General features: G+C 53.3%; 52 non-coding genes across 52 annotated transcripts; all 52 read left to right on the top strand.

Annotated features, from left to right (window-relative positions):
• The first annotated feature begins 141 nt into the window (after nt 1-141).
• Trnah-gug lies at nt 142-213 on the top strand. The gene has a single exon. It is a non-coding gene; the product is annotated as a tRNA-His (tRNA).
• A 287-nt stretch (nt 214-500) lies between these two features.
• Trnal-aag lies at nt 501-582 on the top strand. Its single transcript has one exon. It is a non-coding gene; the product is annotated as a tRNA-Leu (tRNA).
• Nucleotides 583-660: 78 nt separating this feature from the next.
• On the top strand, nt 661-742 carry Trnal-cag. The gene has a single exon. It is a non-coding gene; the product is annotated as a tRNA-Leu (tRNA).
• A 279-nt stretch (nt 743-1,021) lies between these two features.
• Nucleotides 1,022-1,093, top strand: Trnae-cuc. The gene has a single exon. It is a non-coding gene; the product is annotated as a tRNA-Glu (tRNA).
• Nucleotides 1,094-1,458: 365 nt separating this feature from the next.
• Trnah-gug lies at nt 1,459-1,530 on the top strand. The gene has a single exon. It is a non-coding gene; the product is annotated as a tRNA-His (tRNA).
• A 6,700-nt stretch (nt 1,531-8,230) lies between these two features.
• On the top strand, nt 8,231-8,312 carry Trnal-cag. The gene has a single exon. It is a non-coding gene; the product is annotated as a tRNA-Leu (tRNA).
• A 78-nt stretch (nt 8,313-8,390) lies between these two features.
• Nucleotides 8,391-8,472, top strand: Trnal-cag. Its single transcript has one exon. It is a non-coding gene; the product is annotated as a tRNA-Leu (tRNA).
• Nucleotides 8,473-8,751: 279 nt separating this feature from the next.
• Trnae-cuc lies at nt 8,752-8,823 on the top strand. Its single transcript has one exon. It is a non-coding gene; the product is annotated as a tRNA-Glu (tRNA).
• A 376-nt stretch (nt 8,824-9,199) lies between these two features.
• On the top strand, nt 9,200-9,271 carry Trnah-gug. The gene has a single exon. It is a non-coding gene; the product is annotated as a tRNA-His (tRNA).
• Nucleotides 9,272-9,558: 287 nt separating this feature from the next.
• On the top strand, nt 9,559-9,640 carry Trnal-aag. Its single transcript has one exon. It is a non-coding gene; the product is annotated as a tRNA-Leu (tRNA).
• A 78-nt stretch (nt 9,641-9,718) lies between these two features.
• Nucleotides 9,719-9,800, top strand: Trnal-cag. Its single transcript has one exon. It is a non-coding gene; the product is annotated as a tRNA-Leu (tRNA).
• A 279-nt stretch (nt 9,801-10,079) lies between these two features.
• Trnae-cuc lies at nt 10,080-10,151 on the top strand. Its single transcript has one exon. It is a non-coding gene; the product is annotated as a tRNA-Glu (tRNA).
• Nucleotides 10,152-10,527: 376 nt separating this feature from the next.
• Nucleotides 10,528-10,599, top strand: Trnah-gug. Its single transcript has one exon. It is a non-coding gene; the product is annotated as a tRNA-His (tRNA).
• Nucleotides 10,600-10,886: 287 nt separating this feature from the next.
• Trnal-cag lies at nt 10,887-10,968 on the top strand. Its single transcript has one exon. It is a non-coding gene; the product is annotated as a tRNA-Leu (tRNA).
• A 279-nt stretch (nt 10,969-11,247) lies between these two features.
• On the top strand, nt 11,248-11,319 carry Trnae-cuc. The gene has a single exon. It is a non-coding gene; the product is annotated as a tRNA-Glu (tRNA).
• Nucleotides 11,320-11,684: 365 nt separating this feature from the next.
• Nucleotides 11,685-11,756, top strand: Trnah-gug. The gene has a single exon. It is a non-coding gene; the product is annotated as a tRNA-His (tRNA).
• Nucleotides 11,757-12,043: 287 nt separating this feature from the next.
• Trnal-aag lies at nt 12,044-12,125 on the top strand. Its single transcript has one exon. It is a non-coding gene; the product is annotated as a tRNA-Leu (tRNA).
• Nucleotides 12,126-12,203: 78 nt separating this feature from the next.
• Nucleotides 12,204-12,285, top strand: Trnal-cag. The gene has a single exon. It is a non-coding gene; the product is annotated as a tRNA-Leu (tRNA).
• A 279-nt stretch (nt 12,286-12,564) lies between these two features.
• Nucleotides 12,565-12,636, top strand: Trnae-cuc. The gene has a single exon. It is a non-coding gene; the product is annotated as a tRNA-Glu (tRNA).
• Nucleotides 12,637-13,012: 376 nt separating this feature from the next.
• Nucleotides 13,013-13,084, top strand: Trnah-gug. The gene has a single exon. It is a non-coding gene; the product is annotated as a tRNA-His (tRNA).
• Nucleotides 13,085-13,371: 287 nt separating this feature from the next.
• Nucleotides 13,372-13,453, top strand: Trnal-cag. The gene has a single exon. It is a non-coding gene; the product is annotated as a tRNA-Leu (tRNA).
• A 279-nt stretch (nt 13,454-13,732) lies between these two features.
• On the top strand, nt 13,733-13,804 carry Trnae-cuc. Its single transcript has one exon. It is a non-coding gene; the product is annotated as a tRNA-Glu (tRNA).
• Nucleotides 13,805-14,180: 376 nt separating this feature from the next.
• Trnah-gug lies at nt 14,181-14,252 on the top strand. The gene has a single exon. It is a non-coding gene; the product is annotated as a tRNA-His (tRNA).
• A 287-nt stretch (nt 14,253-14,539) lies between these two features.
• Nucleotides 14,540-14,621, top strand: Trnal-aag. Its single transcript has one exon. It is a non-coding gene; the product is annotated as a tRNA-Leu (tRNA).
• Nucleotides 14,622-14,699: 78 nt separating this feature from the next.
• Trnal-cag lies at nt 14,700-14,781 on the top strand. Its single transcript has one exon. It is a non-coding gene; the product is annotated as a tRNA-Leu (tRNA).
• A 279-nt stretch (nt 14,782-15,060) lies between these two features.
• Nucleotides 15,061-15,132, top strand: Trnae-cuc. Its single transcript has one exon. It is a non-coding gene; the product is annotated as a tRNA-Glu (tRNA).
• A 376-nt stretch (nt 15,133-15,508) lies between these two features.
• On the top strand, nt 15,509-15,580 carry Trnah-gug. Its single transcript has one exon. It is a non-coding gene; the product is annotated as a tRNA-His (tRNA).
• A 287-nt stretch (nt 15,581-15,867) lies between these two features.
• On the top strand, nt 15,868-15,949 carry Trnal-cag. The gene has a single exon. It is a non-coding gene; the product is annotated as a tRNA-Leu (tRNA).
• A 279-nt stretch (nt 15,950-16,228) lies between these two features.
• Nucleotides 16,229-16,300, top strand: Trnae-cuc. The gene has a single exon. It is a non-coding gene; the product is annotated as a tRNA-Glu (tRNA).
• Nucleotides 16,301-16,676: 376 nt separating this feature from the next.
• Trnah-gug lies at nt 16,677-16,748 on the top strand. Its single transcript has one exon. It is a non-coding gene; the product is annotated as a tRNA-His (tRNA).
• A 287-nt stretch (nt 16,749-17,035) lies between these two features.
• Nucleotides 17,036-17,117, top strand: Trnal-aag. Its single transcript has one exon. It is a non-coding gene; the product is annotated as a tRNA-Leu (tRNA).
• A 78-nt stretch (nt 17,118-17,195) lies between these two features.
• Nucleotides 17,196-17,277, top strand: Trnal-cag. Its single transcript has one exon. It is a non-coding gene; the product is annotated as a tRNA-Leu (tRNA).
• Nucleotides 17,278-17,556: 279 nt separating this feature from the next.
• Trnae-cuc lies at nt 17,557-17,628 on the top strand. The gene has a single exon. It is a non-coding gene; the product is annotated as a tRNA-Glu (tRNA).
• A 376-nt stretch (nt 17,629-18,004) lies between these two features.
• Nucleotides 18,005-18,076, top strand: Trnah-gug. The gene has a single exon. It is a non-coding gene; the product is annotated as a tRNA-His (tRNA).
• A 287-nt stretch (nt 18,077-18,363) lies between these two features.
• Trnal-cag lies at nt 18,364-18,445 on the top strand. Its single transcript has one exon. It is a non-coding gene; the product is annotated as a tRNA-Leu (tRNA).
• Nucleotides 18,446-18,724: 279 nt separating this feature from the next.
• Trnae-cuc lies at nt 18,725-18,796 on the top strand. The gene has a single exon. It is a non-coding gene; the product is annotated as a tRNA-Glu (tRNA).
• Nucleotides 18,797-19,172: 376 nt separating this feature from the next.
• Trnah-gug lies at nt 19,173-19,244 on the top strand. The gene has a single exon. It is a non-coding gene; the product is annotated as a tRNA-His (tRNA).
• A 287-nt stretch (nt 19,245-19,531) lies between these two features.
• Trnal-cag lies at nt 19,532-19,613 on the top strand. The gene has a single exon. It is a non-coding gene; the product is annotated as a tRNA-Leu (tRNA).
• A 279-nt stretch (nt 19,614-19,892) lies between these two features.
• Trnae-cuc lies at nt 19,893-19,964 on the top strand. Its single transcript has one exon. It is a non-coding gene; the product is annotated as a tRNA-Glu (tRNA).
• Nucleotides 19,965-20,329: 365 nt separating this feature from the next.
• Trnah-gug lies at nt 20,330-20,401 on the top strand. The gene has a single exon. It is a non-coding gene; the product is annotated as a tRNA-His (tRNA).
• A 287-nt stretch (nt 20,402-20,688) lies between these two features.
• On the top strand, nt 20,689-20,770 carry Trnal-aag. Its single transcript has one exon. It is a non-coding gene; the product is annotated as a tRNA-Leu (tRNA).
• Nucleotides 20,771-20,848: 78 nt separating this feature from the next.
• Trnal-cag lies at nt 20,849-20,930 on the top strand. The gene has a single exon. It is a non-coding gene; the product is annotated as a tRNA-Leu (tRNA).
• Nucleotides 20,931-21,209: 279 nt separating this feature from the next.
• On the top strand, nt 21,210-21,281 carry Trnae-cuc. Its single transcript has one exon. It is a non-coding gene; the product is annotated as a tRNA-Glu (tRNA).
• Nucleotides 21,282-21,646: 365 nt separating this feature from the next.
• Nucleotides 21,647-21,718, top strand: Trnah-gug. The gene has a single exon. It is a non-coding gene; the product is annotated as a tRNA-His (tRNA).
• Nucleotides 21,719-22,005: 287 nt separating this feature from the next.
• Nucleotides 22,006-22,087, top strand: Trnal-cag. Its single transcript has one exon. It is a non-coding gene; the product is annotated as a tRNA-Leu (tRNA).
• Nucleotides 22,088-22,366: 279 nt separating this feature from the next.
• Trnae-cuc lies at nt 22,367-22,438 on the top strand. Its single transcript has one exon. It is a non-coding gene; the product is annotated as a tRNA-Glu (tRNA).
• Nucleotides 22,439-22,803: 365 nt separating this feature from the next.
• On the top strand, nt 22,804-22,875 carry Trnah-gug. The gene has a single exon. It is a non-coding gene; the product is annotated as a tRNA-His (tRNA).
• Nucleotides 22,876-23,162: 287 nt separating this feature from the next.
• On the top strand, nt 23,163-23,244 carry Trnal-cag. Its single transcript has one exon. It is a non-coding gene; the product is annotated as a tRNA-Leu (tRNA).
• A 279-nt stretch (nt 23,245-23,523) lies between these two features.
• Trnae-cuc lies at nt 23,524-23,595 on the top strand. The gene has a single exon. It is a non-coding gene; the product is annotated as a tRNA-Glu (tRNA).
• Nucleotides 23,596-23,960: 365 nt separating this feature from the next.
• Nucleotides 23,961-24,032, top strand: Trnah-gug. The gene has a single exon. It is a non-coding gene; the product is annotated as a tRNA-His (tRNA).
• Nucleotides 24,033-24,319: 287 nt separating this feature from the next.
• Trnal-cag lies at nt 24,320-24,401 on the top strand. Its single transcript has one exon. It is a non-coding gene; the product is annotated as a tRNA-Leu (tRNA).
• A 78-nt stretch (nt 24,402-24,479) lies between these two features.
• Nucleotides 24,480-24,561, top strand: Trnal-cag. Its single transcript has one exon. It is a non-coding gene; the product is annotated as a tRNA-Leu (tRNA).
• The last annotated feature ends 125 nt before the right edge of the window (nt 24,562-24,686 follow it).

Below are 24,686 nucleotides of genomic sequence, written 5' to 3'. Positions count from 1 at the left end.
AACAGCGCAGACACGTTCGTTTGCTAGTACACATATAATGGAGACCGCGTCTGACACAGCTGTGGCGAGACACAGTGGGCTGAGCTTTGCTGTGCACAGCCACTTGCAGTCGCGAGAACTGCTCTCGGCCGTGCCTCCGTGGCCGTGATCGTCTAGTGGTTAGGACATTGCGTTGTGGCCGCAATAACCCAGGTTCGAATCCTGGTCACGGCACTTTTTAAACTTTTGCCTTGCTGTCGCTGCAATGACGATAGTGACCCACTGTTTGAAATCACGGTGCCCTCCTGATTGTTCGCTCATGTTCCGCAGGCTTCAGGTGGCACTACCAATTCATTATCAACACGTAATGCCGCCGCACCAGAGCGCGGGCTGCTGCCTGTGTAGTTAATCTCTATTCGAAAAGGGCACTTGTTTGATACGCAATGGATGAACAGCCAGTCGCAGCAGAACAGGAAGCTGTGTCGTGCACTGTTTCTGCAAAAGCGAGGAGCACTAGCGCGGGTAGCGTGGCCGAGCGGTCTAAGGCGCTGGTTTAAGGCACCAGTCTCTTCGGAGGCGTGGGTTCGAATCGCACCGCTGCCAACTTTTTCTCGTTTTTTGTGCCATCGCGGTGTTTTCTCGTGGCGTAGAACGCAGCTCCTGCGACCGCCGTGCCGCGTAGGTAGCGTGGCCGAGCGGTCTAAGGCGCTGGTTTCAGGCACCAGTCTCTTCGGAGGCGTGGGTTCGAATCCCACCGCTGCCACTGTTTTCTGTCTCGAAAACGGGAGCACTGATTGCCCGCGAAGGGAACAGCGCAGCAAGCCGTGAGCGTCTCTTTCTTAAATTGTCGTAGCAGCACAGTGCGTGGTGCAACGACAGGATTCACAGGCGCAGTCTGGTGTCACGGTTGCTGGCGTTCGTCTCCACGAAATGTGTCCCGAGCATGCCGTTCTACAAAGTGGAAACGCTAAATTTTTGCCGTTGTCGTCAAGTAGCGTGCGTGCAGTTTGCTGCGTTCCCTGGAGAAGCACTTGCGTCGTTATCCGGTGTGGTCTAGTGGCTAGGATACCTGGCTCTCACCCAGGAGGCCCGGGTTCGATTCCCGGTACCGGAAATGCGCATTTTGTTGTTCCTCTTATGCGACTTGGCCCGACTTAGCTCGGACTGACGCTTGCAGAAAACTACGTTAAGTACGATCCGCGGTCACAAGTGACGGCGAGAGCGATGCGACATCTGTCCACCTCTAATCGAGGCACATACCTGTGGTCAACAGAGTTGGAGGACTGCAAGACATTGCCACGGGGATTGAATGCAGCTAGCCACCCTGCTTAGTGTCCTAACAGCGCAGACACGTTCGTTTGCTAGTACACATATAATGGAGACCGCGTCTGACACAGCTGTGGCGAGACACAGTGGGCTGAGCTTTGCTGTGCACAGCCACTTGCAGTCGCGAGAACTGCTCTCGGCGGTGCCTCCGTGGCCGTGATCGTCTAGTGGTTAGGACATTGCGTTGTGGCCGCAATAACCCAGGTTCGAATCCTGGTCACGGCACTTTTTAAACTTTTGCCTTGCTGTCGCTGCAATGACGATAGTGACCCACTGTTTGAAATCACGGTGCCCTCCTGATTGTTCGCTCATGTTCCGCAGGCTTCAGGTGGCACTACCAATTCATTATCAACACGTAATGCCGCCGCACCAGAGCGCGGGCTGCTGCCTGTGTAGTTAATCTCTATTCGAAAAGGGCACTTGTTTGATACGCAATGGATGAACAGCCAGTCGCAGCAGAACAGGAAGCTGTGTCGTGCACTGTTTCTGCAAAAGCGAAGAGCACTAGCGCGGGTAGCGTGGCCGAGCGGTCTAAGGCGCTGGTTTAAGGCACCAGTCTTCGGAGTCGTGGGCCCGAATACATCGCGCGCTCGCTCCGGCGTGTCGGGCGGTGTTTACGGGTGCTTCGTGGCGGCGGCGGCGGCGGTTGCTTCGCGGCGCGGTTTTTCATCTGTGCTGTACTTTTTAGTGAAGTGAGTACTATGGATCACGGTGATTCCGAGGATCGTCAGAATAACATTCAGTGCGCCTTTGATCGATCGGTAATTCGGCCGTCCGCTTTCGAAATTCATAAATGGCTTCGCGAGGATTTGAATTTAACGGACAGTGACGTTCTTGGTTTACAATTGGATTCCTTTTTGAACTCTTTGTTTTTGAAGTTGCCAACTCCCGAAATGTGTGACACTCTTGTATCGGCCAATGACGGTGTGCGACAATTTAAGCACTTTGATGGCAGAATTAGTAATGTTGTGTTGTCTAATGCTGGTTTCGGTATACGGACAGTGCGTGTTTTCAATCTCCCGTTTGAAATGAGGAACGAAACGATTTCGAGTGCTTTGACGCCTTATGGGACTGTTTTGTCGGTGTCAAAGGAAAAATGGTCGGCTGCTTATCTTTTTCAAGTGGATAACGGTATCCGTAGTGTAAAAATGATAGTGAAGAAACATATTCCTTTTTTTGTTTATATTAAAGGACAACGCGCTTTCATAACGTACAGCGGTCAGCCCCAGACGTGTTCTTTTTGTAATAGTACTGGTCATTTCCGGCAGGACTGTCCTGCGCGTAGGCGGCCGGTACAGCTGCCACGTGGCAGTAGTCAGGACGAGATGACGTGGGCAGCAGTCGCCATTGGTTCCACCCCCCGCGACGCGCGACGCGCTGAGGAAACCGCCGTACCGGCGGACGCTACTGAAATGGACACCTCACCCTCTTTGCCAATACATAGCGTTGTGTCGGAAGTGACTGTTAGTTCTCTTTCGGAAAATGTGACTGCGTCGCAGGACGTTTCCGTTAGCGCGCAACACACAGTGTCAGCACTCGTTCCCGAACGCGTGCCATTCACAGAATCTAGCCTCGTCAATGACGCTGCGTTCCGTACGGCTTCATTGTCTGCTCTGGCTGTTGAGACGCCATCAGTATTAGAATCCGCTACCTCAGTAAACTTTGTGGCAGTCTCGGAATCGGTCGCGGGAGATGTGACGCTGTCAGGATCAGAACCCGCCCCTGTGTTCCCCACGCGTGCTGCGTCCGCGAGTGTGGCTACTTCCGACCATGTTACTGGCCACCGCCACGAGAGTTTTTCGTTTCCAGAGGCCCCCAAATCGCGACACGAGCGGAATACTGCCGGCACTAGCAACCCTCAACGTTTGCGCTGTGCCAGTACTTCTGGTCGATTGGAATCAGGTTTCTTTTCCGGACGGGTTCGCAGCCCGTCGCCGGTCCGTCGGGCCGTCGTGCCGTCCCAGTCCCAACCGACACAGCAAGGTTCGCAGCGGACCCCGCAGAGTGTTGAAGTTGCGTCCCGGCCGGCGTTGACGTCGGGCCGTGGCCAGCAACGACACATTTCTCGCAGTCAGCCGGCAAAGAAAACCACCCCTGCCGACAGTAAGCGTGACGTGGCTGTTCGCCGGCTTAAAGATATTTTGCGCACGCAGGGTTCCGAAACGGACGTTGACTTGGCCATGGACGCTGTGCCGTCTGCTCAAATGCCTGTCAAACGCAAATCTGGCGACCCACACCCTCGGCGCACTCATACGTCTGTGCGTGACCCTGGGTCGACACCTTCCTTAGCTTCCTCCCCCACGGTGGTGTCCGGATCTACAGCAGACGCACCTATGGAGTTTGCGAGCGTGCCCAAGCCCCCTCCTCCCCGTGACCAGCTGGATTGGTCGGCGGATGTGGAGGAAACGGATGACGGGACTTCAACCCGTGCATAACCTGTCTATTCTGCGGCACACATTTTAACTGGTGATGCAGGTTTTCCTGTTGTCTGTTCGTTTCTTTTGTGTTTTTTTATCTCCGTATGGCGTCTGATCCACGTCAGTGGAATGTTGTTACTGTCAATGTAAACAAAATGCGTAGTCAGTACAAGGTGTCCGCCCTGCACGCCTTTTTTACGTGCCAATAATTGTCATATAGCATTTCTACAAGAAGTTACGCGTGACGCCTTGTCGTTTTTTGCTACTTTTACAGATTTTATTGTTATTGATAACGTCGTGTCATTGGAAGGTACAGGCACGGTGATTTTAGTCCGTTCTGGTCATGACGTGCAAGGTATTGACTGTTTGCCGGATGGCCGTGCTATTGCGTGTACTGTTCATGGTTTTGTTTTTGTTAATGTTTATGCCCCTTCTGGTAGCACGCCTGCAAGGAATCGATTTTATTCTCAGGACTTCTGTTATTTTCTTCACCGAAATCGGGACAACTTAGTTGTTGGGGGAGATTTTAATGCTGTTATAGACGACAGGGACCAGGAGCCTAGACCCAATAGGTGTCCGGGACTTTCTGCTCTAGTTGATGGCCTCCGGCTCCGAGATACGTGGCGTGTGCTCCACCCTCACACAACGGAGTTTACCTATTTTTATCCCACGGGCCATAGTCGTCTTGACAGGATTTATGTGTCGTCCCCGCTTGTGACTAATGTTTTGGAGGCAGAAGTTCATCCAGTTCTTTTTTCTGATCACTGTGGTTATGTATGTCGACTCATTTTATCTCTTCCCCGTATTCCTCGTCGGAAGCCGTTGTGGAAGTTTAACTGCAGCCTTTTAAGTGATGTACATTTTAATCGAAAGTTTACCGTCATGTGGCAAAGCGTCTTGCAGAACAAGCCTGCAGCACGCAGCACTCTTGAGTGGTGGGTGAAGGTTGCTAAGCCGGCTATAAGGGCATTTTTAATTAATTTTAGCCGCGAAGCTGCACATTGGCGTCGTGAGACAGCGCGTTTTTATCAGAGTTGTCTGCGTGATCTCGCCCAGCGAGTTACAGCCCAGCCTGAACTTCTTCCTACTCTCAAGCAGTTTAAGGCCAAACTGTTCCACGAACTGAGGCAGAAATGTGACGGCCCGGTTATTCGAAGTCAGCCGGTAGGTGTCGTGGATGGGGAGGCCTTATCTGTGTACCATCTAAATAGAGAGAGAAGGAGGCGCGCGAAGTTACGCATTGATACTTGGATCACACGTGACGGTACGAAAACCTCTGACGTGGGCCGAATTGAACGGGAAATTTCTGAGCACTTTGCGTCTCTTTTCAACGATGTCGCTGTGATTCCTGGCGCGATGCGGTGGCTATTGCAACAGACGCCAAATGTTTTGAGCCGCACCGATAGGGCTCATCTTAACGCACCCTTTACTCTTGAGGAACTAAGGGAGGCTGTTCACGGCAGTCCGCGGGGGAAATCTCCCGGTGTAGATGGGATACCGGTAGAATTTTATCTCAAGTTTTTTAATGTTCTGAGCGATACTCTACTTGCAGTTGCCAATGACATTCAAAACGGCATTGCTATACCGGCAGAATTTGAAGAGGGCTGTATTGCCCTCGTTTCGAAAACCACAGCTGTGCCGAGCATTGACAATGTCCGACCTATAACTTTGTTAAACTCGGATTACAAAATTGTGGCACGGTGTGTCGCAATTAGGATGAAGCAAGTTCTGCCGAAAGTCCTCAGTGAAAATCAGACGTGCGCGGTAAGAGATCGAAATATCTTCGATGCTATTTTGGCATATAGAGACTGTATAGGATATGTCAAAAGTGCCAGGGTGCGGACTGCTGGGATTTTATTGGTAGATTTTAAAAATGCATTTGATCGAATAAGTCATTTTTATTTACGGAAAGTCATGACCAGAATGGGTTTCGGGCTGAAGTTTACACGGCTGATTCAAAATTTTTTGCGCAATGCCACGTCACGCGTTAGCATTAATGGCCATCTCAGTGATACAATACAAATAAGGCGTTCTGTGCGTCAAGGCTGCCCTCTATCGATGGGTCTGTATGCCTTAGCTTTAGACCCTCTCCTTCGTTCCATTTGCCATGAATGTCGGGGCATCAGAGTGGGTGACGAGCACCTAATCTGCAAAGCCTATGCTGATGATTTGGGGGTGTTTATTGAACAGCCGGGTGACATCGATAGGCTGTACAGTGCTCTGAAACAGTTTGAGGCAGCGACTGGGGCGGTCGTAAGTACTAATAAGACGGCTCTACTCCCCCTCACACCGCGCATGCGTGCTGTCCACCGTCACTGGTACTGTACTAAACAGCAGTACAAAGTTCTGGGCATTGTCCTGACGGACGACACCCAACGGATGGCGGCGCTAAACTGGCGCACGACGCTTCATCAGATTCGTGCACTGGCGAAAATCCACGCTGTCAGGAATCTGGCGCTTGGCGAAAAAGTATTCCTCATAAATACCTGTGTACTTGCCAAAGCGTGGTACTTGGCCCAGATTCTGCCACTGCCGAAAAAACTTGAACGTGCCATCAAACACGCAGTCTACTGGCTGTTGTGGAAAGGCAATATTTTTAAGGTGTCCATGGACACGTGCACTTTGAGCGTGACGGAGGGGGGGCTGGGTCTGGTTGATCTCCACGCCAAATGTGCGGCGTTGTTCTTTCGAAGGACTACTGCGGTGGTTGAAAAAGGGCCTCGTAGTGTGACGGCGGTTCTGTTTGCCAAATATCGACCACATTCGGTGGCTGCTCCAGTTTTTGTTTCTGATGTTACTTATACGGTAAATTATGTGCGCCACTTCTACCTTTATGGTAGTTACGTTGTTAGCAGCGATGTCCGTGGACGCACGGTCAGTGATATCATACGAGCACTTCGCGGGAATCCATCGAAGAATAAATGGGAACGACGGCTGCCGCAGTACGACTGGAATACCGTGTGGAAAAACATTGCATCTAAGGTCGTCCCGGCGGAAGTACGTGCGACGTGGTACAAATTAGTGAACCGTACAATTTCGACGAACTCAAAATTACAGTCCATCCATCTTATCCAGTCTAGTGCTTGTGAAATGTGCGCTGAAGAGGACACTCTTGAACATCGCTTTGTGTGTCGCAAATTCAGAGTTGTTTGGGACACTGCACGTGATATGATACGCTTGATTAACAGAGTGGCTACGCATCATGTGACCGCGATAGACGCCATAGTGCCGCAGTGTAAGGCTTACCCTGTAGCCAAACGTAATGCCACGATTTGGATTATTGGACACACCATTCATTCTATGTTTTCTCTCGGATTGACTGATAAACTGGACTTCCTTACTTACCTTTGGACTGAACATAATACCGAACGCGTCCGTGCAACTTATCACGAGACTTTTTCCAATTTTTTGAATGCTGCTCTGTCTCATGTATTCAACACGAGTTTGAATTATTCTTGATTCTGATTGATTCCTTATATATAGTTTCCCTGTCCCGTCCATGACGTGAACAGATCTAGACAGGAACGTAACGTAACGAAAATATTAAATTGTATGTCTCCGTCATGTTGTGTATATGTTGCTCGACGAAATTTACTGTCGTGCGCACCTTGATGTTTTCGTCGTTCTCCGTCTTCCTTTCTTTTTTGTTTACTCATCGAGTGGCCGATGTTCTATTGCTTATTTATTTTTTTTTCTTACAGCGGTGAACGCTTTTTGCTTTCCATTATTGTCTTTAGTGGCACGGACCTCTCTTGCAGCATTGTACTTTGTGTACTCTTCTGCAGTTTCCTGTCGGTCTGTGCCTTGCCTAACCAATTGTTCCTTTTTTTTTGTGCTCTCGTTGTGTCTTTACATCCGCTTTTATTTTTACTGCTGTGTGGAAATGACCGAGGTGGTCAATCGGCGTTTTCAGTTTCAAGTTGGTTGATGTGGTGCTTTCCAGGTACGGCTTTCAATGACGCACGGGTCGAATTCCTTTAAATTTGAGGTTAAGGTTCTTGTTTTTACTAGTTTTTCTAGGGAAGTTTCTTCTTTTTTCTCTTTTCCCTTTTTTTTTTTTACCCCCGTATGTGTGCTGTTCGCTGCATACCAATACATTCCGTTGCATTATCTTGGAGGGATTTATTCATTTTTCATTTCGCATGTATGTTTCCACGTATTGGACCATCCGGAGGAACTCCTTGCTCTTACGCAGGAATATCTGGATCAACGGGGGAACACTCACGTTCATTGTCATCGGGGGAGCTACATCAACTAATTGTACAGCCATAGAAGCTCGCCAAAGACGGCAATTATGGAGAGCGCAAGGCCGGGCTATAAGGGGAGTTGGGAGGCCCGAAAAAAAAAAAAAAAAAAAAAAAAAAGGTCTAAGGCGCTGGTTTAAGGCACCAGTCTCTTCGGAGGCGTGGGTTCGAATCCCACCGCTGCCAACTTTTTCTCGTTTTTTGTGCCATCGCGGTGTTTTCTCGTGGCGTAGAACGTGGCTCCTGCGACCGCCGTGCCGCGTAGGTAGCGTGGCCGAGCGGTCTAAGGCGCTGGTTTCAGGCACCAGTCTCTTCGGAGGCGTGGGTTCGAATCCCACCGCTGCCAACTTTTTCTCGTTTTTTGTGCCATCGCGGTGTTTTCTCGTGGCGTAGAACGTGGCTCCTGCGACCGCCGTGCCGCGTAGGTAGCGTGGCCGAGCGGTCTAAGGCGCTGGTTTCAGGCACCAGTCTCTTCGGAGGCGTGGGTTCGAATCCCACCGCTGCCACTGTTTTCTGTCTCGAAAACAGGAGCACTGATTACCCGCGAAGGGAACAACGCAGCAAGCCGTGAGCGTCTCTTTCTTAAATTGTCGTAGCAGCACAGTGCGTGGTGCAACGACAGGATTCACAGGCGCAGTCTGGTGTCACGATTGCTGGCGTTCGTCTCCACGAAATGTGTCCCGAGCATGCCGTTCTACAAAGTGGAAACGCTAAATTTTTGCCGTTGTCGTCAAGTAGCGTGTGTACAGTTTGCTGTGTTCGCTGGAGGAGCACTTGCGTCGCTATCCGGTGTGGTCTAGTGGCTAGGATACCTGGCTCTCACCCAGGAGGCCCGGGTTCGATTCCCGGTACCGGAAATGATCAATTTGTTGTTCCTCTTATGCGACTTGGCCCGACTTAGCTCGGACTGACGCTCCGCTGACGCTTGCAGAAAATTACGTTAAGTACGATCCGCGGTCACAAGTGACGGCGAGAACGATGCGACATCTGTCCACCTCTAATCGAGGCACATACCTGTGGTCAACAGAGTTGGAGGACTGCAAGACATTGCCACGGGGATTGAATGCAGCTAGCCACCCTGCTTAGTGTCCTAACAGCGCAGACACGTTCGTTTGCTAGTACACATATAATGGAGACCGCGTCTGACACAGCTGTGGCGAGACACAGTGGGCTGAACTTTGCTGTGCACAGCCACTTGCAGTCGCGAGAACTGCTCTCGGCGGTGCCTCCGTGGCCGTGATCGTCTAGTGGTTAGGACATTGCGTTGTGGCCGCAATAACCCAGGTTCGAATCCTGGTCACGGCACTTTTTAAACTTTTGCCTTGCTGTCGCTGCAATGACGATAGTGACCCACTGTTTGAAATCACGGTGCCCTCCTGATTGTTCGCTCATGTTCCGCAGGCTTCAGGTGGCACTACCATTTCATTATCAACACGTAATGCCGCCGCACCAGAGCGCGGGCTGCTGCCTGTGTAGTTAATCTCTATTCGAAAAGGGCACTTGTTTGATACGCAATGGATGAACAGCCAGTCGCAGCAGAACAGGAAGCCGTGTCGTGCACTGTTTCTGCAAAAGCGAAGAGCACTAGCGCGGGTAGCGTGGCCGAGCGGTCTAAGGCGCTGGTTTAAGGCACCAGTCTCTTCGGAGGCGTGGGTTCGAGTCCCACCGCTGCCAACTTTTTCTCGTTTTTTGCGCCATCGCGGTGTTTTCTCGTGGCGTAGAACGCAGCTCCTGCGACCGCCGTGCCGCGTAGGTAGCGTGGCCGAGCGGTCTAAGGCGCTGGTTTCAGGCACCAGTCTCTTCGGAGGCGTGGGTTCGAATCCCACCGCTGCCACTGTTTTCTGTCTCGAAAACAGGAGCACTGATTGCCCGCGAAGGGAACAGCGCAGCAAGCCGTGAGCGTCTCTTTCTTAAATTGTCGTAGCAGCACAGTGCGTGGTGCAACGACAGGATTCACAGGCGCAGTCTGGTGTCACGGTTGCTGGCGTTCGTCTCCACGAAATGTGTCCCGAGCATGCCGTTCTACAAAGTGGAAACGCTAAATTTTTGCCGTTGTCGTCAAGTAGCGTGTGTGCAGTTTGCTGCGTTCGCTGGAGGAGCACTTGCGTCGTTATCCGGTGTGGTCTAGTGGCTAGGATACCTGGCTCTCACCCAGGAGGCCCGGGTTCGATTCCCGGTACCGGAAATGCGCATTTTGTTGTTCCTCTTATGCGACTTGGCCCGACTTAGCTCGGACTGACGCTCCGCTGACGCTTGCAGAAAACTACGTTAAGTACGATCCGCGGTCACAAGTGACGGCGAGAGCGATGCGACATCTGTCCACCTCTAATCGAGGCACATACCTGTGGTCAACAGAGTTGGAGGACTGCAAGACATTGCCACGGGGATTGAATGCAGCTAGCCACCCTGCTTAGTGTCCTAACAGCGCAGACACGTTCGTTTGCTAGTACACATATAATGGAGACCGCGTCTGACACAGCTGTGGCGAGACACAGTGGGCTGAACTTTGCTGTGCACAGCCACTTGCAGTCGCGAGAACTGCTCTCGGCGGTGCCTCCGTGGCCGTGATCGTCTAGTGGCTAGGACATTGCGTTGTGGCCGCAATAACCCAGGTTCGAATCCTGGTCACGGCACTTTTTAAACTTTTGCCTTGCTGTCGCTGCAATGACGATAGTGACCCACTGTTTGAAATCACGGTGCCCTCCTGATTGTTCGCTCATGTTCCGCAGGCTTCAGGTGGCACTACCATTTCATTATCAACACGTAATGCCGCCGCACCAGAGCGCGGGCTGCTGCCTGTGTAGTTAATCTCTATTCGAAAAGGGCACTTGTTTGATACGCAATGGATGAACAGCCAGTCGCAGCAGAACAGGAAGCTGTGTCGTGCACTGTTTCTGCAAAAGCGAAGAGCACTAGCGCGGGTAGCGTGGCCGAGCGGTCTAAGGCGCTGGTTTCAGGCACCAGTCTCTTCGGAGGCGTGGGTTCGAATCCCACCGCTGCCACTGTTTTCTGTCTCGAAAACAGGAGCACTGATTGCCCGCGAAGGGAACAGCGCAGCAAGCCGTGAGCGTCTCTTTCTTAAATTGTCGTAGCAGCACAGTGCGTGGTGCAACGACAGGATTCACAGGCGCAGTCTGGTGTCACGGTTGCTGGCGTTCGTCTCCACGAAATGTGTCCCGAGCATGCCGTTCTACAAAGTGGAAACGCTAAATTTTTGCCGTTGTCGTCAAGTAGCGTGTGTGCAGTTTGCTGCGTTCGCTGGAGGAGCACTTGCGTCGTTATCCGGTGTGGTCTAGTGGCTAGGATACCTGGCTCTCACCCAGGAGGCCCGGGTTCGATTCCCGGTACCGGAAATGCGCATTTTGTTGTTCCTCTTATGCGACTTGGCCCGACTTAGCTCGGACTGACGCTTGCAGAAAACTACGTTAAGTACGATCCGCGGTCACAAGTGACGGCGAGAGCGATGCGACATCTGTCCACCTCTAATCGAGGCACATACCTGTGGTCAACAGAGTTGGAGGACTGCAAGACATTGCCACGGGGATTGAATGCAGCTAGCCACCCTGCTTAGTGTCCTAACAGCGCAGACACGTTCGTTTGCTAGTACACATATAATGGAGACCGCGTCTGACACAGCTGTGGCGAGACACAGTGGGCTGAGCTTTGCTGTGCACAGCCACTTGCAGTCGCGAGAACTGCTCTCGGCGGTGACTCCGTGGCCGTGATCGTCTAGTGGTTAGGACATTGCGTTGTGGCCGCAATAACCCAGGTTCGAATCCTGGTCACGGCACTTTTTAAACTTTTGCCTTGCTGTCGCTGCAATGACGATAGTGACCCACTGTTTGAAATCACGGTGCCCTCCTGATTGTTCGCTCATGTTCCGCAGGCTTCAGGTGGCACTACCATTTCATTATCAACACGTAATGCCGCCGCACCAGAGCGCGGGCTGCTGCCTGTGTAGTTAATCTCTATTCGAAAAGGGCACTTGTTTGATACGCAATGGATGAACAGCCAGTCGCAGCAGAACAGGAAGCTGTGTCGTGCACTGTTTCTGCAAAAGCGAAGAGCACTAGCGCGGGTAGCGTGGCCGAGCGGTCTAAGGCGCTGGTTTAAGGCACCAGTCTCTTCGGAGGCGTGGGTTCGAATCCCACCGCTGCCAACTTTTTCTCGTTTTTTGTGCCATCGCGGTGTTTTCTCGTGGCGTAGAACGTGGCTCCTGCGACCGCCGTGCCGCGTAGGTAGCGTGGCCGAGCGGTCTAAGGCGCTGGTTTCAGGCACCAGTCTCTTCGGAGGCGTGGGTTCGAATCCCACCGCTGCCACTGTTTTCTGTCTCGAAAACAGGAGCACTGATTACCCGCGAAGGGAACAACGCAGCAAGCCGTGAGCGTCTCTTTCTTAAATTGTCGTAGCAGCACAGTGCGTGGTGCAACGACAGGATTCACAGGCGCAGTCTGGTGTCACGATTGCTGGCGTTCGTCTCCACGAAATGTGTCCCGAGCATGCCGTTCTACAAAGTGGAAACGCTAAATTTTTGCCGTTGTCGTCAAGTAGCGTGTGTACAGTTTGCTGTGTTCGCTGGAGGAGCACTTGCGTCGTTATCCGGTGTGGTCTAGTGGCTAGGATACCTGGCTCTCACCCAGGAGGCCCGGGTTCGATTCCCGGTACCGGAAATGCGCAATTTGTTGTTCCTCTTATGCGACTTGGCCCGACTTAGCTCGGACTGACGCTCCGCTGACGCTTGCAGAAAATTACGTTAAGTACGATCCGCGGTCACAAGTGACGGCGAGAACGATGCGACATCTGTCCACCTCTAATCGAGGCACATACCTGTGGTCAACAGAGTTGGAGGACTGCAAGACATTGCCACGGGGATTGAATGCAGCTAGCCACCCTGCTTAGTGTCCTAACAGCGCAGACACGTTCGTTTGCTAGTACACATATAATGGAGACCGCGTCTGACACAGCTGTGGCGAGACACAGTGGGCTGAGCTTTGCTGTGCACAGCCACTTGCAGTCGCGAGAACTGCTCTCGGCGGTGCCTCCGTGGCCGTGATCGTCTAGTGGTTAGGACATTGCGTTGTGGCCGCAATAACCCAGGTTCGAATCCTGGTCACGGCACTTTTTAAACTTTTGCCTTGCTGTCGCTGCAATGACGATAGTGACCCACTGTTTGAAATCACGGTGCCCTCCTGATTGTTCGCTCATGTTCCGCAGGCTTCAGGTGGCACTACCATTTCATTATCAACACGTAATGCCGCCGCACCAGAGCGCGGGCTGCTGCCTGTGTAGTTAATCTCTATTCGAAAAGGGCACTTGTTTGATACGCAATGGATGAACAGCCAGTCGCAGCAGAACAGGAAGCTGTGTCGTGCACTGTTTCTGCAAAAGCGAAGAGCACTAGCGCGGGTAGCGTGGCCGAGCGGTCTAAGGCGCTGGTTTCAGGCACCAGTCTCTTCGGAGGCGTGGGTTCGAATCCCACCGCTGCCACTGTTTTCTGTCTCGAAAACAGGAGCACTGATTGCCCGCGAAGGGAACAGCGCAGCAAGCCGTGAGCGTCTCTTTCTTAAATTGTCGTAGCAGCACAGTGCGTGGTGCAACGACAGGATTCACAGGCGCAGTCTGGTGTCACGGTTGCTGGCGTTCGTCTCCACGAAATGTGTCCCGAGCATGCCGTTCTACAAAGTGGAAACGCTAAATTTTTGCCGTTGTCGTCAAGTAGCGTGTGTGCAGTTTGCTGCGTTCGCTGGAGGAGCACTTGCGTCGTTATCCGGTGTGGTCTAGTGGCTAGGATACCTGGCTCTCACCCAGGAGGCCCGGGTTCGATTCCCGGTACCGGAAATGCGCATTTTGTTGTTCCTCTTATGCGACTTGGCCCGACTTAGCTCGGACTGACGCTCCGCTGACGCTTGCAGAAAACTACGTTAAGTACGATCCGCGGTCACAAGTGACGGCGAGAGCGATGCGACATCTGTCCACCTCTAATCGAGGCACATACCTGTGGTCAACAGAGTTGGAGGACTGCAAGACATTGCCACGGGGATTGAATGCAGCTAGCCACCCTGCTTAGTGTCCTAACAGCGCAGACACGTTCGTTTGCTAGTACACATATAATGGAGACCGCGTCTGACACAGCTGTGGCGAGACACAGTGGGCTGAACTTTGCTGTGCACAGCCACTTGCAGTCGCGAGAACTGCTCTCGGCGGTGCCTCCGTGGCCGTGATCGTCTAGTGGCTAGGACATTGCGTTGTGGCCGCAATAACCCAGGTTCGAATCCTGGTCACGGCACTTTTTAAACTTTTGCCTTGCTGTCGCTGCAATGACGATAGTGACCCACTGTTTGAAATCACGGTGCCCTCCTGATTGTTCGCTCATGTTCCGCAGGCTTCAGGTGGCACTACCATTTCATTATCAACACGTAATGCCGCCGCACCAGAGCGCGGGCTGCTGCCTGTGTAGTTAATCTCTATTCGAAAAGGGCACTTGTTTGATACGCAATGGATGAACAGCCAGTCGCAGCAGAACAGGAAGCTGTGTCGTGCACTGTTTCTGCAAAAGCGAAGAGCACTAGCGCGGGTAGCGTGGCCGAGCGGTCTAAGGCGCTGGTTTAAGGCACCAGTCTCTTCGGAGGCGTGGGTTCGAATCCCACCGCTGCCAACTTTTTCTCGTTTTTTGTGCCATCGCGGTGTTTTCTCGTGGCGTAGAACGTGGCTCCTGCGACCGCCGTGCCGCGTAGGTAGCGTGGCCGAGCGGTCTAAGGCGCTGGTTTCAGGCACCAGTCTCTTCGGAGGCGTGGGTTCGAGTCCCACCGCTGCCACTGTTTTCTGTCTCGAAAACAGGAGCACTGATTACCCGCGAAGGGAACAACGCAGCAAGCCGTGAGCGTCTCTTTCTTAAATTGTCGTAGCAGCACAGTGCGTGGTGCAACGACAGGATTCACAGGCGCAGTCTGGTGTCACGATTGCTGGCGTTCGTCTCCACGAAATGTGTCCCGAGCATGCCGTTCTACAAAGTGGAAACGCTAAATTTTTGCCGTTGTCGTCAAGTAGCGTGTGTACAGTTTGCTGTGTTCGCTGGAGGAGCACTTGCGTCGCTATCCGGTGTGGTCTAGTGGCTAGGATACCTGGCTCTCACCCAGGAGGCCCGGGTTCGATTCCCGGTACCGGAAATGCGCAATTTGTTGTTCCTCTTATGCGACTTGGCCCGACTTAGCTCGGACTGACGCTCCGCTGACGCTTGCAGAAAATTACGTTAAGTACGATCCGCGGTCACAAGTGACGGCGAGAACGATGCGACATCTGTCCACCTCTAATCGAGGCACATACCTGTGGTCAACAGAGTTGGAGGACTGCAAGACATTGCCACGGGGATTGAATGCAGCTAGCCACCCTGCTTAGTGTCCTAACAGCGCAGACACGTTCGTTTGCTAGTACACATATAATGGAGACCGCGTCTGACACAGCTGTGGCGAGACACAGTGGGCTGAGCTTTGCTGTGCACAGCCACTTGCAGTCGCGAGAACTGCTCTCGGCGGTGCCTCCGTGGCCGTGATCGTCTAGTGGCTAGGACATTGCGTTGTGGCCGCAATAACCCAGGTTCGAATCCTGGTCACGGCACTTTTTAAACTTTTGCCTTGCTGTCGCTGCAATGACGATAGTGACCCACTGTTTGAAATCACGGTGCCCTCCTGATTGTTCGCTCATGTTCCGCAGGCTTCAGGTGGCACTACCATTTCATTATCAACACGTAATGCCGCCGCACCAGAGCGCGGGCTGCTGCCTGTGTAGTTAATCTCTATTCGAAAAGGGCACTTGTTTGATACGCAATGGATGAACAGCCAGTCGCAGCAGAACAGGAAGCTGTGTCGTGCACTGTTTCTGCAAAAGCGAAGAGCACTAGCGCGGGTAGCGTGGCCGAGCGGTCTAAGGCGCTGGTTTCAGGCACCAGTCTCTTCGGAGGCGTGGGTTCGAATCCCACCGCTGCCACTGTTTTCTGTCTCGAAAACAGGAGCACTGATTGCCCGCGAAGGGAACAGCGCAGCAAGCCGTGAGCGTCTCTTTCTTAAATTGTCGTAGCAGCACAGTGCGTGGTGCAACGACAGGATTCACAGGCGCAGTCTGGTGTCACGGTTGCTGGCGTTCGTCTCCACGAAATGTGTCCCGAGCATGCCGTTCTACAAAGTGGAAACGCTAAATTTTTGCCGTTGTCGTCAAGTAGCGTGTGTGCAGTTTGCTGCGTTCGCTGGAATAGCACTTGCGTCGTTATCCGGTGTGGTCTAGTGGCTAGGATACCTGGCTCTCACCCAGGAGGCCCGGGTTCGATTCCCGGTACCGGAAATGCGCATTTTGTTGTTCCTCTTATGCGACTTGGCCCGACTTAGCTCGGACTGACGCTCCGCTGACGCTTGCAGAAAACTACGTTAAGTACGATCCGCGGTCACAAGTGACGGCGAGAGCGATGCGACATCTGTCCACCTCTAATCGAGGCACATACCTGTGGTCAACAGAGTTGGAGGACTGCAAGACATTGCCACGGGGATTGAATGCAGCTAGCCACCCTGCTTAGTGTCCTAACAGCGCAGACACGTTCGTTTGCTAGTACACATATAATGGAGACCGCGTCTGACACAGCTGTGGCGAGACACAGTGGGCTGAACTTTGCTGTGCACAGCCACTTGCAGTCGCGAGAACTGCTCTCGGCGGTGCCTCCGTGGCCGTGATCGTCTAGTGGCTAGGACATTGCGTTGTGGCCGCAATAACCCAGGTTCGAATCCTGGTCACGGCACTTTTTAAACTTTTGCCTTGCTGTCGCTGCAATGACGATAGTGACCCACTGTTTGAAATCACGGTGCCCTCCTGATTGTTCGCTCATGTTCCGCAGGCTTCAGGTGGCACTACCATTTCATTATCAACACGTAATGCCGCCGCACCAGAGCGCGGGCTGCTGCCTGTGTAGTTAATCTCTATTCGAAAAGGGCACTTGTTTGATACGCAATGGATGAACAGCCAGTCGCAGCAGAACAGGAAGCTGTGTCGTGCACTGTTTCTGCAAAAGCGAAGAGCACTAGCGCGGGTAGCGTGGCCGAGCGGTCTAAGGCGCTGGTTTAAGGCACCAGTCTCTTCGGAGGCGTGGGTTCGAATCCCACCGCTGCCAACTTTTTCTCGTTTTTTGTGCCATCGCGGTGTTTTCTCGTGGCGTAGAACGTGGCTCCTGCGACCGCCGTGCCGCGTAGGTAGCGTGGCCGAGCGGTCTAAGGCGCTGGTTTCAGGCACCAGTCTCTTCGGAGGCGTGGGTTCGAATCCCACCGCTGCCACTGTTTTCTGTCTCGAAAACAGGAGCACTGATTACCCGCGAAGGGAACAACGCAGCAAGCCGTGAGCGTCTCTTTCTTAAATTGTCGTAGCAGCACAGTGCGTGGTGCAACGACAGGATTCACAGGCGCAGTCTGGTGTCACGATTGCTGGCGTTCGTCTCCACGAAATGTGTCCCGAGCATGCCGTTCTACAAAGTGGAAACGCTAAATTTTTGCCGTTGTCGTCAAGTAGCGTGTGTACAGTTTGCTGTGTTCGCTGGAGGAGCACTTGCGTCGCTATCCGGTGTGGTCTAGTGGCTAGGATACCTGGCTCTCACCCAGGAGGCCCGGGTTCGATTCCCGGTACCGGAAATGCGCAATTTGTTGTTCCTCTTATGCGACTTGGCCCGACTTAGCTCGGACTGACGCTCCGCTGACGCTTGCAGAAAATTACGTTAAGTACGATCCGCGGTCACAAGTGACGGCGAGAACGATGCGACATCTGTCCACCTCTAATCGAGGCACATACCTGTGGTCAACAGAGTTGGAGGACTGCAAGACATTGCCACGGGGATTGAATGCAGCTAGCCACCCTGCTTAGTGTCCTAACAGCGCAGACACGTTCGTTTGCTAGTACACATATAATGGAGACCGCGTCTGACACAGCTGTGGCGAGACACAGTGGGCTGAGCTTTGCTGTGCACAGCCACTTGCAGTCGCGAGAACTGCTCTCGGCGGTGCCTCCGTGGCCGTGATCGTCTAGTGGTTAGGACATTGCGTTGTGGCCGCAATAACCCAGGTTCGAATCCTGGTCACGGCACTTTTTAAACTTTTGCCTTGCTGTCGCTGCAATGACGATAGTGACCCACTGTTTGAAATCACGGTGCCCTCCTGATTGTTCGCTCATGTTCCGCAGGCTTCAGGTGGCACTACCATTTCATTATCAACACGTAATGCCGCCGCACCAGAGCGCGGGCTGCTGCCTGTGTAGTTAATCTCTATTCGAAAAGGGCACTTGTTTGATACGCAATGGATGAACAGCCAGTCGCAGCAGAACAGGAAGCTGTGTCGTGCACTGTTTCTGCAAAAGCGAAGAGCACTAGCGCGGGTAGCGTGGCCGAGCGGTCTAAGGCGCTGGTTTCAGGCACCAGTCTCTTCGGAGGCGTGGGTTCGAATCCCACCGCTGCCACTGTTTTCTGTCTCGAAAACAGGAGCACTGATTGCCCGCGAAGGGAACAGCGCAGCAAGCCGTGAGCGTCTCTTTCTTAAATTGTCGTAGCAGCACAGTGCGTGGTGCAACGACAGGATTCACAGGCGCAGTCTGGTGTCACGGTTGCTGGCGTTCGTCTCCACGAAATGTGTCCCGAGCATGCCGTTCTACAAAGTGGAAACGCTAAATTTTTGCCGTTGTCGTCAAGTAGCGTGTGTGCAGTTTGCTGCGTTCGCTGGAGGAGCACTTGCGTCGTTATCCGGTGTGGTCTAGTGGCTAGGATACCTGGCTCTCACCCAGGAGGCCCGGGTTCGATTCCCGGTACCGGAAATGCGCATTTTGTTGTTCCTCTTATGCGACTTGGCCCGACTTAGCTCGGACTGACGCTCCGCTGACGCTTGCAGAAAACTACGTTAAGTACGATCCGCGGTCACAAGTGACGGCGAGAGCGATGCGACATCTGTCCACCTCTAATCGAGGCACATACCTGTGGTCAACAGAGTTGGAGGACTGCAAGACATTGCCACGGGGATTGAATGCAGCTAGCCACCCTGCTTAGTGTCCTAACAGCGCAGACACGTTCGTTTGCTAGTACACATATAATGGAGACCGCGTCTGACACAGCTGTGGCGAGACACAGTGGGCTGAACTTTGCTGTGCACAGCCACTTGCAGTCGCGAGAACTGCTCTCGGCGGTGCCTCCGTGGCCGTGATCGTCTAGTGGCTAGGACATTGCGTTGTGGCCGCAATAACCCAGGTTCGAATCCTGGTCACGGCACTTTTTAAACTTTTGCCTTGCTGTCGCTGCAATGACGATAGTGACCCACTGTTTGAAATCACGGTGCCCTCCTGATTGTTCGCTCATGTTCCGCAGGCTTCAGGTGGCACTACCATTTCATTATCAACACGTAATGCCGCCGCACCAGAGCGCGGGCTGCTGCCTGTGTAGTTAATCTCTATTCGAAAAGGGCACTTGTTTGATACGCAATGGATGAACAGCCAGTCGCAGCAGAACAGGAAGCTGTGTCGTGCACTGTTTCTGCAAAAGCGAAGAGCACTAGCGCGGGTAGCGTGGCCGAGCGGTCTAAGGCGCTGGTTTCAGGCACCAGTCTCTTCGGAGGCGTGGGTTCGAATCCCACCGCTGCCACTGTTTTCTGTCTCGAAAACAGGAGCACTGATTGCCCGCGAAGGGAACAGCGCAGCAAGCCGTGAGCGTCTCTTTCTTAAATTGTCGTAGCAGCACAGTGCGTGGTGCAACGACAGGATTCACAGGCGCAGTCTGGTGTCACGGTTGCTGGCGTTCGTCTCCACGAAATGTGTCCCGAGCATGCCGTTCTACAAAGTGGAAACGCTAAATTTTTGCCGTTGTCGTCAAGTAGCGTGTGTGCAGTTTGCTGCGTTCGCTGGAGGAGCACTTGCGTCGTTATCCGGTGTGGTCTAGTGGCTAGGATACCTGGCTCTCACCCAGGAGGCCCGGGTTCGATTCCCGGTACCGGAAATGCGCATTTTGTTGTTCCTCTTATGCGACTTGGCCCGACTTAGCTCGGACTGACGCTTGCAGAAAACTACGTTAAGTACGATCCGCGGTCACAAGTGACGGCGAGAGCGATGCGACATCTGTCCACCTCTAATCGAGGCACATACCTGTGGTCAACAGAGTTGGAGGACTGCAAGACATTGCCACGGGGATTGAATGCAGCTAGCCACCCTGCTTAGTGTCCTAACAGCGCAGACACGTTCGTTTGCTAGTACACATATAATGGAGACCGCGTCTGACACAGCTGTGGCGAGACACAGTGGGCTGAACTTTGCTGTGCACAGCCACTTGCAGTCGCGAGAACTGCTCTCGGCGGTGCCTCCGTGGCCGTGATCGTCTAGTGGTTAGGACATTGCGTTGTGGCCGCAATAACCCAGGTTCGAATCCTGGTCACGGCACTTTTTAAACTTTTGCCTTGCTGTCGCTGCAATGACGATAGTGACCCACTGTTTGAAATCACGGTGCCCTCCTGATTGTTCGCTCATGTTCCGCAGGCTTCAGGCGGCACTACCATTTCATTATCAACACGTAATGCCGCCGCACCAGAGCGCGGGCTGCTGCCTGTGTAGTTAATCTCTATTCGAAAAGGGCACTTGTTTGATACGCAATGGATGAATAGCCAGTCGCAGCAGAACAGGAAGCTGTGTCGTGCACTGTTTCTGCAAAAGCGAAGAGCACTAGCGCGGGTAGCGTGGCCGAGCGGTCTAAGGCGCTGGTTTAAGGCACCAGTCTCTTCGGAGGCGTGGGTTCGAATCCCACCGCTGCCAACTTTTTCTCGTTTTTTGCGCCATCGCGGTGTTTTCTCGTGGCGTAGAACGCAGCTCCTGCGACCGCCGTGCCGCGTAGGTAGCGTGGCCGAGCGGTCTAAGGCGCTGGTTTCAGGCACCAGTCTCTTCGGAGGCGTGGGTTCGAATCCCACCGCTGCCACTGTTTTCTGTCTCGAAAACAGGAGCACTGATTGCCCGCGAAGGGAACAGCGCAGCAAGCCGTGAGCGTCTCTTTCTTAAATTGTCGTAGCAGCACAGTGCGTGGTGCAACGACAGGATTCACAGGCGCAGTCTGGTGTCACGGTTGCTGGCGTTCGTCTCCACGAAATGTGTCCCGAGCATGCCGTTCTACAAAGTGGAAACGCTAAATTTTTGCCGTTGTCGTCAAGTAGCGTGTGTGCAGTTTGCTGCGTTCGCTGGAGGAGCACTTGCGTCGTTATCCGGTGTGGTCTAGTGGCTAGGATACCTGGCTCTCACCCAGGAGGCCCGGGTTCGATTCCCGGTACCGGAAATGCGCATTTTGTTGTTCCTCTTATGCGACTTGGCCCGACTTAGCTCGGACTGACGCTTGCAGAAAACTACGTTAAGTACGATCCGCGGTCACAAGTGACGGCGAGAGCGATGCGACATCTGTCCACCTCTAATCGAGGCACATACCTGTGGTCAACAGAGTTGGAGGACTGCAAGACATTGCCACGGGGATTGAATGCAGCTAGCCACCCTGCTTAGTGTCCTAACAGCGCAGACACGTTCGTTTGCTAGTACACATATAATGGAGACCGCGTCTGACACAGCTGTGGCGAGACACAGTGGGCTGAGCTTTGCTGTGCACAGCCACTTGCAGTCGCGAGAACTGCTCTCGGCGGTGCCTCCGTGGCCGTGATCGTCTAGTGGTTAGGACATTGCGTTGTGGCCGCAATAACCCAGGTTCGAATCCTGGTCACGGCACTTTTTAAACTTTTGCCTTGCTGTCGCTGCAATGACGATAGTGACCCACTGTTTGAAATCACGGTGCCCTCCTGATTGTTCGCTCATGTTCCGCAGGCTTCAGGTGGCACTACCATTTCATTATCAACACGTAATGCCGCCGCACCAGAGCGCGGGCTGCTGCCTGTGTAGTTAATCTCTATTCGAAAAGGGCACTTGTTTGATACGCAATGGATGAACAGCCAGTCGCAGCAGAACAGGAAGCTGTGTCGTGCACTGTTTCTGCAAAAGCGAAGAGCACTAGCGCGGGTAGCGTGGCCGAGCGGTCTAAGGCGCTGGTTTCAGGCACCAGTCTCTTCGGAGGCGTGGGTTCGAATCCCACCGCTGCCACTGTTTTCTGTCTCGAAAACAGGAGCACTGATTGCCCGCGAAGGGAACAGCGCAGCAAGCCGTGAGCGTCTCTTTCTTAAATTGTCGTAGCAGCACAGTGCGTGGTGCAACGACAGGATTCACAGGCGCAGTCTGGTGTCACGGTTGCTGGCGTTCGTCTCCACGAAATGTGTCCCGAGCATGCCGTTCTACAAAGTGGAAACGCTAAATTTTTGCCGTTGTCGTCAAGTAGCGTGTGTGCAGTTTGCTGCGTTCGCTGGAGGAGCACTTGCGTCGTTATCCGGTGTGGTCTAGTGGCTAGGATACCTGGCTCTCACCCAGGAGGCCCGGGTTCGATTCCCGGTACCGGAAATGCGCATTTTGTTGTTCCTCTTATGCGACTTGGCCCGACTTAGCTCGGACTGACGCTTGCAGAAAACTACGTTAAGTACGATCCGCGGTCACAAGTGACGGCGAGAGCGATGCGACATCTGTCCACCTCTAATCGAGGCACATACCTGTGGTCAACAGAGTTGGAGGACTGCAAGACATTGCCACGGGGATTGAATGCAACTAGCCACCCTGCTTAGTGTCCTAACAGCGCAGACACGTTCGTTTGCTAGTACACATATAATGGAGACCGCGTCTGACACAGCTGTGGCGAGACACAGTGGGCTGAGCTTTGCTGTGCACAGCCACTTGCAGTCGCGAGAACTGCTCTCGGCGGTGCCTCCGTGGCCGTGATCGTCTAGTGGTTAGGACATTGCGTTGTGGCCGCAATAACCCAGGTTCGAATCCTGGTCACGGCACTTTTTAAACTTTTGCCTTGCTGTCGCTGCAATGACGATAGTGACCCACTGTTTGAAATCACGGTGCCCTCCTGATTGTTCGCTCATGTTCCGCAGGCTTCAGGTGGCACTACCATTTCATTATCAACACGTAATGCCGCCGCACCAGAGCGCGGGCTGCTGCCTGTGTAGTTAATCTCTATTCGAAAAGGGCACTTGTTTGATACGCAATGGATGAACAGCCAGTCGCAGCAGAACAGGAAGCTGTGTCGTGCACTGTTTCTGCAAAAGCGAAGAGCACTAGCGCGGGTAGCGTGGCCGAGCGGTCTAAGGCGCTGGTTTCAGGCACCAGTCTCTTCGGAGGCGTGGGTTCGAATCCCACCGCTGCCACTGTTTTCTGTCTCGAAAACAGGAGCACTGATTGCCCGCGAAGGGAACAGCGCAGCAAGCCGTGAGCGTCTCTTTCTTAAATTGTCGTAGCAGCACAGTGCGTGGTGCAACGACAGGATTCACAGGCGCAGTCTGGTGTCACGGTTGCTGGCGTTCGTCTCCACGAAATGTGTCCCGAGCATGCCGTTCTACAAAGTGGAAACGCTAAATTTTTGCCGTTGTCGTCAAGTAGCGTGTGTGCAGTTTGCTGCGTTCGCTGGAGGAGCACTTGCGTCGTTATCCGGTGTGGTCTAGTGGCTAGGATACCTGGCTCTCACCCAGGAGGCCCGGGTTCGATTCCCGGTACCGGAAATGCGCATTTTGTTGTTCCTCTTATGCGACTTGGCCCGACTTAGCTCGGACTGACGCTTGCAGAAAACTACGTTAAGTACGATCCGCGGTCACAAGTGACGGCGAGAGCGATGCGACATCTGTCCACCTCTAATCGAGGCACATACCTGTGGTCAACAGAGTTGGAGGACTGCAAGACATTGCCACGGGGATTGAATGCAGCTAGCCACCCTGCTTAGTGTCCTAACAGCGCAGACACGTTCGTTTGCTAGTACACATATAATGGAGACCGCGTCTGACACAGCTGTGGCGAGACACAGTGGGCTGAGCTTTGCTGTGCACAGCCACTTGCAGTCGCGAGAACTGCTCTCGGCGGTGCCTCCGTGGCCGTGATCGTCTAGTGGTTAGGACATTGCGTTGTGGCCGCAATAACCCAGGTTCGAATCCTGGTCACGGCACTTTTTAAACTTTTGCCTTGCTGTCGCTGCAATGACGATAGTGACCCACTGTTTGAAATCACGGTGCCCTCCTGATTGTTCGCTCATGTTCCGCAGGCTTCAGGTGGCACTACCATTTCATTATCAACACGTAATGCCGCCGCACCAGAGCGCGGGCTGCTGCCTGTGTAGTTAATCTCTATTCGAAAAGGGCACTTGTTTGATACGCAATGGATGAACAGCCAGTCGCAGCAGAACAGGAAGCTGTGTCGTGCACTGTTTCTGCAAAAGCGAAGAGCACTAGCGCGGGTAGCGTGGCCGAGCGGTCTAAGGCGCTGGTTTCAGGCACCAGTCTCTTCGGAGGCGTGGGTTCGAATCCCACCGCTGCCAACTTTTTCTCGTTTTTTGTGCCATCGCGGTGTTTTCTCGTGGCGTAGAACGTGGCTCCTGCGACCGCCGTGCCGCGTAGGTAGCGTGGCCGAGCGGTCTAAGGCGCTGGTTTCAGGCACCAGTCTCTTCGGAGGCGTGGGTTCGAATCCCACCGCTGCCACTGTTTTCTGTCTCGAAAACAGGAGCACTGATTACCCGCGAAGGGAACAACGCAGCAAGCCGTGAGCGTCTCTTTCTTAAATTGTCGTAGCAGCACAGTGCGTGGTGCAACGACAGGATTCACAG

The sequence above is a fragment of the Schistocerca americana genome, chromosome 1 (assembly GCF_021461395.2).
Source record: "Schistocerca americana isolate TAMUIC-IGC-003095 chromosome 1, iqSchAmer2.1, whole genome shotgun sequence".
NCBI lineage: Eukaryota > Metazoa > Arthropoda > Insecta > Orthoptera > Acrididae > Schistocerca > Schistocerca americana.
The sequence above is the reverse complement of the archived record's forward strand: the minus strand, read 5'-3'. Positions and strand labels throughout refer to the sequence as shown.